This window comes from Stomoxys calcitrans, chromosome 3 (assembly GCF_963082655.1).
Source record: "Stomoxys calcitrans chromosome 3, idStoCalc2.1, whole genome shotgun sequence".
NCBI classification, from domain to species: Eukaryota; Metazoa; Arthropoda; class Insecta; order Diptera; family Muscidae; genus Stomoxys; species Stomoxys calcitrans.
In genome coordinates, this window is record NC_081554.1 from 109,168,017 (window position 1) to 109,176,130 (window position 8,114).

The 8,114-nt window shown below is 38.1% G+C and overlaps 1 long non-coding RNA gene across 3 annotated transcripts; it reads right to left on the bottom strand.

Moving 5' to 3' along the window:
- Nucleotides 1-355: 355 nt before the first annotated feature.
- LOC106090361 (uncharacterized) lies at nt 356-7,515 on the bottom strand. Of its 3 annotated transcripts, none has more exons than XR_009397752.1 (5): nt 7,441-7,515; nt 6,414-7,385; nt 921-1,054; nt 732-833; nt 356-624 (listed from the first exon to the last, which is right to left on the bottom strand). It is a non-coding gene; the product is annotated as an uncharacterized LOC106090361 (long non-coding RNA). The 3 variants fall into 3 exon arrangements; XR_009397754.1 differs by having other exon boundaries at nt 690-833; XR_009397753.1 differs by having other exon boundaries at nt 921-1,074.
- Between the last annotated feature and the right edge of the window lie 599 nt (nt 7,516-8,114).

An 8,114-nucleotide genomic window follows, 5' to 3' on the forward strand; every position in this document is an offset into this window, starting at 1 on the left:
ACGACCGCAACCCATTGCACCCGAAGAAATCGACCTCCCCCGGCAAACCAGAGTAGTTCTGGCTCAATTACGTTCCCGCAGATGCAGCCGCCTCAATTCCCACAGAGCTAGGATTGATGCCGACGTGCAAGATGTATGTCCTGATTGTAACCAGGGACCGCACGATACACGTCACCTGTTTAACTGCCCGGACAGACCCAGATCCCTGTGGACGCACCCCATCTTAGTCGCACAGTTCCTTGGTCTTGACACTCAACAGAATCAAGCAGACGAAAGATAGAACAAAATAAACTGCTACAACAACAACAACAACATTAAAGAAATGGAAACTGAATTATAATTTCGCCTTAAAGACTGAAGTTACAAACTATTATTACAAAAAAAAAGACTTCAATTAAAAGCTATTGTTATTAAACACCTTACGAACTAATTTTAGCGGGAAAACTATTTAAAAGTAAAAGAAAACATAGCTCAGCTTGCTGACCTACGGCTCACCGCCTCTGCACCATCGTGGGACCTCCTTCAAACGTACTCGCAGAACGCAGTGCTCCAGGTGGCGGCTACATAGACACTAACTCTTTATACTTAAACCTAAACGTTTGGGCAGACGGATGTACAGATTATCTAAGAATAAAACAATAACAGTGAAATTAGTTTTTCGAAAAGGTATGCATTTGCTTATAGGCTACTTATTTTTCATTGTACCACCGAAAGTGTTTTATGGTATCTACCTTTCCCAAATAGATAGAGCACCCTTTAGGCAGGTAGGAAGTCTCAATAGGAATTTTTGTTCCAGGCTAGTACCCTAAAAATGCCCTCCGGTTGGGCGTAGCCTAAAGCCAAAAAAGAGAAAAATCAAGAGATTAAATAAGAAAACTAATTACAGATATCCTTTTTTTTGTAATACTGCTTTTACTTACCTTGAATATTACCATATAGACAGAGTTAGCTGCCATTGGAGGCAAAACCGAACATACGGCAGGAGCACCAATAGAGGAGAACATAGAGGCCATTAGATTCCTTTGAGATCAATTTAATTCTTTGCGGGTTTTCCCTGTTATTAATAAAATTAAACTACTCTTTGTCATATTTCATGGCGATATATTGCTGAATTCGTTATTTTTTCTTTTTTTATGTAAAATCAAATATTTATACAAGAAGTATAAAAGTATGTATATAATTGCAACATAAACTAAGCCTATATCGTTTTAATTTAAATTTAATGAATTATTTGGTGAAAGCACATGTTTTCACGGTTACTTTTTTGAAACATTAAAAAATCTCAATGATAACATAATGTGGAAATTGTATCTTTGAGGGGTTTTCGCAATTAAAAGCTAGTACTACGTTCTTTTTGGTGGAAAATTTTTCGGAAATCGTTCTTTCGGTGGCTTGACAAGATTACCACATTTAATTTTTTCTTGGCCAAATTGTTGCCATTTACATATAAAAATTAATATGGCATCAAACAATTTTTCACCTGCTTACGTGTAAGTGTACACACAAATGTGAGTGTTCAGGTCGTACTGAAATTCATGTATGTTGTTGTAATTTCAACCAAAACCACCCTTCGTAAACAAACAAAAACAATTTAAAAAGAGAAAAATGCAGCATTTGTTTGTAAAAATAATTAGATTTTGTAGTATTTTCACTGTTATAAGTTAAATAAGCACAACTTTCTAAAAGCCTTTGTCAGGATCTTTCACTTTTATTAAAATATTGTTGTTGTAATTGTAGACCAAAAGCAAAACACATTCTTTCACAATGCTTTTTATTTCGTACAAATTGATTGAGTTGCTTGTTGTGAAATAAATAGTTTTTTTCTTTCGAGTATATTTGTTTATATTTAAAAAAAATACTTTCTTATTTATGCATCCGCAAACACTTTATATTTTTCCACCCAGATTAAATACATGTGAGCAACATCACTAACACTAACAAACACACAGTTACAATTAGAAGTTTGGCGATCGCGTTTATTTCGCAAGGGAAATTACTTGTTGCACAGCGACTGTGGTTGTGCTCTCAATGGGCGTCCCAAAATGTAAATTTTCCCTAGATGAAAAAACAAGTTATGACGAAACGAACACATTTCGGTAATTTTTCCGTTTGTTTTTTTTTTATATGGAGTTTCAACGCGAAAACTGAATATAGTATTGGTTTTAATACGATGCAAATACAACATACCAACGCACGGCCCTTGAAGCCATCACATATAATATGGTTGAAAAGTCTTCTAACCAAAGACGAAACGCGTCCCATAGCGGTTGTTGCTAACTCTGGCTTTCCTTTTCCATTTGTAAAGAAAAACAAACAAAACTAGTATAATTAATTGATCTTCACCCTTACAGGCAAAAAACTTAAAAATGAAAAAATTCGGCATAACCGGCAGGGATTCCAACTTGGGCACGCGGAGCAACAGCGAGAGCCGTTGCCTAGCGTTCGAACCCATCAATACAACTTCCAACTCTAGCGAAACTTCCGGTTGCACCCAAGACATTTATGTCGCCACTGAAAAATAGTTGTGTAGAATACAAGATGGGGACAAATATCGATTTATAGTTTTGGTCGAATTTTAATGATTTTTGGCTAATAAAGTAAATATGTGCTCAGGATTCACTAATAGAAGGTTAGGTCACTTGCGCAAACATAAAGTGCATAGGCCCCATGAATATCATTAAGGATGTCAAATCTGCCAAATCAGTACTGCCAAAAATTAAAAAACAATTATGTCGGCTAATAGCTTGGCTTAACCTTATTCAGTGAATCCTGGGAGCTATTAAAAAAAAATTTTTCTTTCGTAGTTGCAAGAAAAAATTCTCCAAAGCCTATTATGTCACCCTGCCACTTCATTTGAGCTCCGTACCAGCAAATGAAATTTTCGGTTACGGTACCGGCAAGTCGTACTTAATAAGTACAGGATTCACTGAATAAGGTTAAGCCAAGCGATCAGCCGATATACTTTTTTTTTAATATTTGGCAGTACTTGGCATTGAGGATGTCAACTTGTTCTCTTTTTACATTCATTCTTTGTTTACGTTTTCTCCTATATGATGACATTTTCAATCGTCAGATTTGACATCCTTAATGATGTTTATGGGGCCTATCCACTTTGTGTTTTTGCATGTGACCTAACCTTCTATTAGTGAATCCTGTAATAAGTACAACAAAGCATATTTTTTGGGAACTTGATATGTCAATATTTGTAAACAGGGCGAAGAAAATTCTATTCGCCCCGACATTTAAAATGTTCGTCAAATTTGTTTCGACCAATCAGAGCAAGAAGAAGTTTATTAATTTTTGGGTGTCAAGAAAACACATATTTATTTAAAAAAGTTCAAAATACCAATTATATCCAGTGGCTTTACTCACAAAACTGGCTAGAACATTGGGGTCCGATCTCTGTGGTGTTCTTTGCTGTCACGACAAGCTGAGCTGCGACCTACCGGACGCGTCTACTGGTTGCGAATAGTGGAATGCTCCATACTGAGTAGCTGCAACTGCAGTCATGGGCAATCGGCGGTATTGAGCTGAGAGTCTCAGTGAGAGGCCGGGCGGCACCGACTCTTGGATAAATACTGAGTGCCTATGATGCTCGATATGACAAGGCGGGTTATTGGCGCCTTGAAATAACCAAAGGCCAACCTGTTCCCGCGGCGATCGGTCCCGTGGACCGGAACGAGCTTGCTCACCTTCAGCAGCCTGACAAGGATTGCCACCTCCACATGAAAATGTGGCTACAACAACCCAAAAAACCACCAAAATGCCAGGTTTACAAAGTTTTCATAAGGTTATTGTAGCCGTAGATAGCTACCAAGTGAATGCTAACAAATGGTCCAAATAGGAAGATTGTGATTAGAAATCAATAGCCATAATGAGGGGTTGCGTACCCATTTTTGGCTTTTGAATATCTTTCGTATTGTCATGTCATTTGAAAAGGACAGCTAAAGTTTGTTGGCTACGAGAATGACGTTGTCATCATGGTGTGTAGCCGTTCAGAGTGCATATAGTATGCTGTCAAAATACTAGGTAACTTGGTATGTTTAGGGGACCTCTGCTAGTTGTGATGGAGCTGCAGCTCTCACTAATGAATGTCCTGAAAAGCCATTGCAATGTTAGAACTTTGACCTTGCGCTGGTCACATGGCGGACTTAGGCTTGATTTGTGGGGATGAGGAGGAGGAATCATAGACGGTTGAGCATCTATTATGAGACTGCTCTGAAATTGCGAGAGTAGGTGCAGGATTTTGGCTAGAAAAAAATCATTTTTCTGTTTAAATTATCTTGATGCAAAAGCCATTTCGCCGTTCTTGACTACTATAACTTTTAATTGCATATTGGAGGGAGCTTCTCCAGACCTCCTGGCTGTTTTGTAAAGCATGTTGGCTCCTAATCTTCATTTTAATGTCTGGCATTGTACTTCTGCGCTTCTCGAATCTTTCGGGGGCGACACAATAGACCTAAGTTCCCTGAGTGAAATTGATAGTGAATGAGGTTGCTAGACGCGTGTCATTATGTACCCTAAGTCTAAAAACGATAAAAGCAGCAAACACAATTTATAAATTATTTATTTTGAAGTTTATATTTTTACGGAGAATTCGAAAATGAGTTGACAAATTCTCTCAGCTGGGTTGATGCGGCCACCTAATAAATACCCCTTGGGTACCGGTCACAAAAATTTTGTTTAGGATTTGTCAATGCATTTCTTATGGTAACGAAAATTTCGCCAGAGGTGCATACTCCGCTTAAAGTAGAAATTTAAAATATTATGCCACCCTATATAGTTATCATCAATGTTACCATCAACCGAATTTGCCCTGCCCTCCAGTATCTTAACAGAAATCTGGAAGGATCGTTCTATGAAACCAATTCAGGTGTATTTGTGGCACACCAAATTAAAGATGTTAATATTCCCTTTAATTTGGTATGCGCACTTTTTTGAACGAAATCCATTTATGGCTTCCAGACTGGAATTAGTGCCCTGCTCTTCAATTTGGATTTTAAGCCCTGCCCTCCAGTTTCAAAATAGAAATCTGAAAGGATTGTTCTACGAAAAACAATTCTCTGGTAAATGTGATAATGTAGCGATTTTCCCTTTAAATTTGTGTATGTATTTTTTTGAACGAAGTCCCTTTATGGTCTTCAATCTGAGTTTTGTGTCCTGCCCTCCAATTTCAGAAATCTTGAAGGTTTGTTTTACGAAAAGCAGTTCTGGGTTAAGCGTTGTATACCAAATTAAAGGTATTGATTTCCCCTTTATTGGTGTGCGCACATTTTTGAACAAAGTAAATTTTCGTCCTCCAGAATGGAATAAATTTGTTCACAGCTTAATATTCTGGCGACAGCAGCTATAAACGGTTGATAATTTCCTACATGCTGTGTTTTTTGTGTCAGTGTCACCCTGTATTACTGTCATCTTGCGAGTTATCGTTGCTAACTTCATCCAGGTGATTTAAAAAGGTTGTCTCACGCGAACCGTTGTTAACAGCAGGACCGATTTAACGGTATTAAGACGCATATCCTCTGCTTGCGTACGTAAACTTTCTGCACACGTTCATACACACGCATACAAATTTTTTTGTTTGTGTTGGCAAAATGTCGATCAGCTTCATGGTAAGATGGTGATTTTTATGTTGTTGGCAAAATGTGACAACCTTTAAAATAATTCGGCCATGGCAATTATACAGCTTTGTGTTATTGGTATTTCTTTTTCTTCATTCCATTAGAAGCAAAGATAAAAAGTTATAATAAATTGCACATTTAACTCCTCAAAACCAAAATTTGTTTAATTTTTATTTACTGTTAATAAAGATTCAAGGCAGCAGCCAGTGTTCAGGTACAGAAAACTTGCCAAATGAACTTGTAATTTTACCTCAAGTCGGTTGTTCTACATTAGAAAGTAAACGAAAAATTATTTGGGAAAATCTTGAAAAATTAAAACATTGTATCCTTCCAGACGCCAAGAAAAGAGCAATTATCGGTTTTTAAGTATTTTGATGGAATCATCCTCAACGGAGAGCCCCGATGAAACCAACACCGTTTCCTTGAATTTATAAAGAAGGGAGGATACTGCCATTGAATTGAGTGGACTGGCTGCGCAGTTAAACAAGTGATGCAGAGTGGGATTGAAAAAAATGTGTGCAAATTAGTCTGCCAATTGTGAACGGATATAGATATCTTTAATTACAATACAGTGTTCGTAGCCGCCACATGACCAAATAGAAAGCTCCATTTGCCCCACATCAGTGGTCGCAGCAATTTGCCTAGCCACAATATACCCTAAGCATTGGGAGTAGCATTAAATTAAGTTCACCAGACCGTCACAGTTCGAAGAGGGGCATTCTGACAAATCAGAATATTATTCCACTGCGTGTCACTTAGCTGAATAGACTACATTGCCGCAGCATAACTTACCACAGACCGGATAATTGCTTTGTACGTGGTTAGTCCAAGTTTTCTTTTTCAGCACACCAAGTGCTGCCATCAAAGGGTTTGAGAACGTTGTTTCTATTTTTGTGTACGGTGATGGCATGTAAAGCAGTTGTAGTCCTATGCCGCCTTCGAAATGCATGCTGGTGCTCGGCGAATGGAAATTGCCCAACGGAAGGATCGGGAGGAGTAGTTTTTCATGTGTCTTGGCTACTAATGAGAGAAGGGAAATCGGTCTGTACGACTTCTCCTTGCTCGTGTCCTTTCTAGGTTTCAGTACTCATTTCCAAACATCGGGTACTATAATAGTGTTTAGACAGTTGTAAGGTACTCGATTCGAGGCAGATCCAGATTCTTCTGCAACGTATCCAGCGCTTTGCGCGGATTGGCGCCACGGATGAAATTCGTTGCTTAGTGCTCGGTAAATTGGCTCCCTTCTAGTCTTGTCATTCTCTGGTCAATGAGTTGACGTTTATCTAAGGAAAATACCTCACAAGTTTCACCACCATTTTTTTAAGCAATTGCTTTCCTAAGCAGGCAAATAAAGAACCAATCAAAACAGCTGTTGTTTTGCAAATTTTCACTGGAATCGTTCGCGTACTTTTGCTTGCAAATTTTTAAAGAAAGTAAAATGGCTTTTATACTCCTGCAAATTTTAACTGGAAAAGTACGCGAATCCTGGCGAGACCATCAGAAAAAATGGTGGTTTTCCCCTTCTAATGCTGGCAACATTTTGTGAGGTACTATGCCATGTTAAACTTATCTCCAAACAGGTGTCACACTGCGGCACGCCGTTCGGACTCGGCTATAAAAAGGAGGCCCCTTATCATTGAGCTTAAACTTGAATCGGACTGCACTCATTGATATGTGAGAAGTTTGCCCCTGTTCCTTAGTGGAATGTTCATGGGCAAAAAAAAATGCATTTTTGTGTTATCAAGCCTTTGACATCTAGATTTACTACAAAATCAAAACAAAAATAAAAAACTGCACTCAGCTGTTCGCATGACCTCACCTTATAAGTGCATACTGTGTCGGACCGCTTATTTTTGTTAAATTTTGGAAATAATTAACTTTTCCGATGGTATCGATAGAAAAAATATTAATCGATAATCAGACAAAAAAAAAATATCGATAGTGGCATCGATATTTTGCCAACTTAACCACAGTTGTTGGAAGTAAAAACACCTCATACAAAATTTCAGCCTAATCGGATAAGAATTGCGCCCTCTAAAGCATCAAGAAGTCAAGATCAAAGATAAGTTTATATGGCAGCTATATCAAAACATGGACCGATATGGCCCTTTTACAATCCCAACCAACCTACACTAATAGGAATATGTGCAAAATTCCAAGCACATAGCTCTATTCGTCGGAAGTTAGCGTGCTTTTGACAGACGGACGGACATGGCTAAATCCATAAAGAATGTCAAGGCGATCAAGAATATATGTTGGGTCTCAGATAATTATTTCGATGTGATACAAACGGATTGACGAAATTAGAAGACCTTATATGAAGGAACATTTCTTTAGACCCTCCACCATAGGATGGGTATACTATGAGTTGCCGTTTGTAACTCATCGAAATATTGAAATAAGACCTAACAAAGTACTTATAAAGGGTGATTTTTTTGAGGTTAGGATTTTCATGCGTTAGTATTTGACAGATCACGTGGGATTTCAGACATG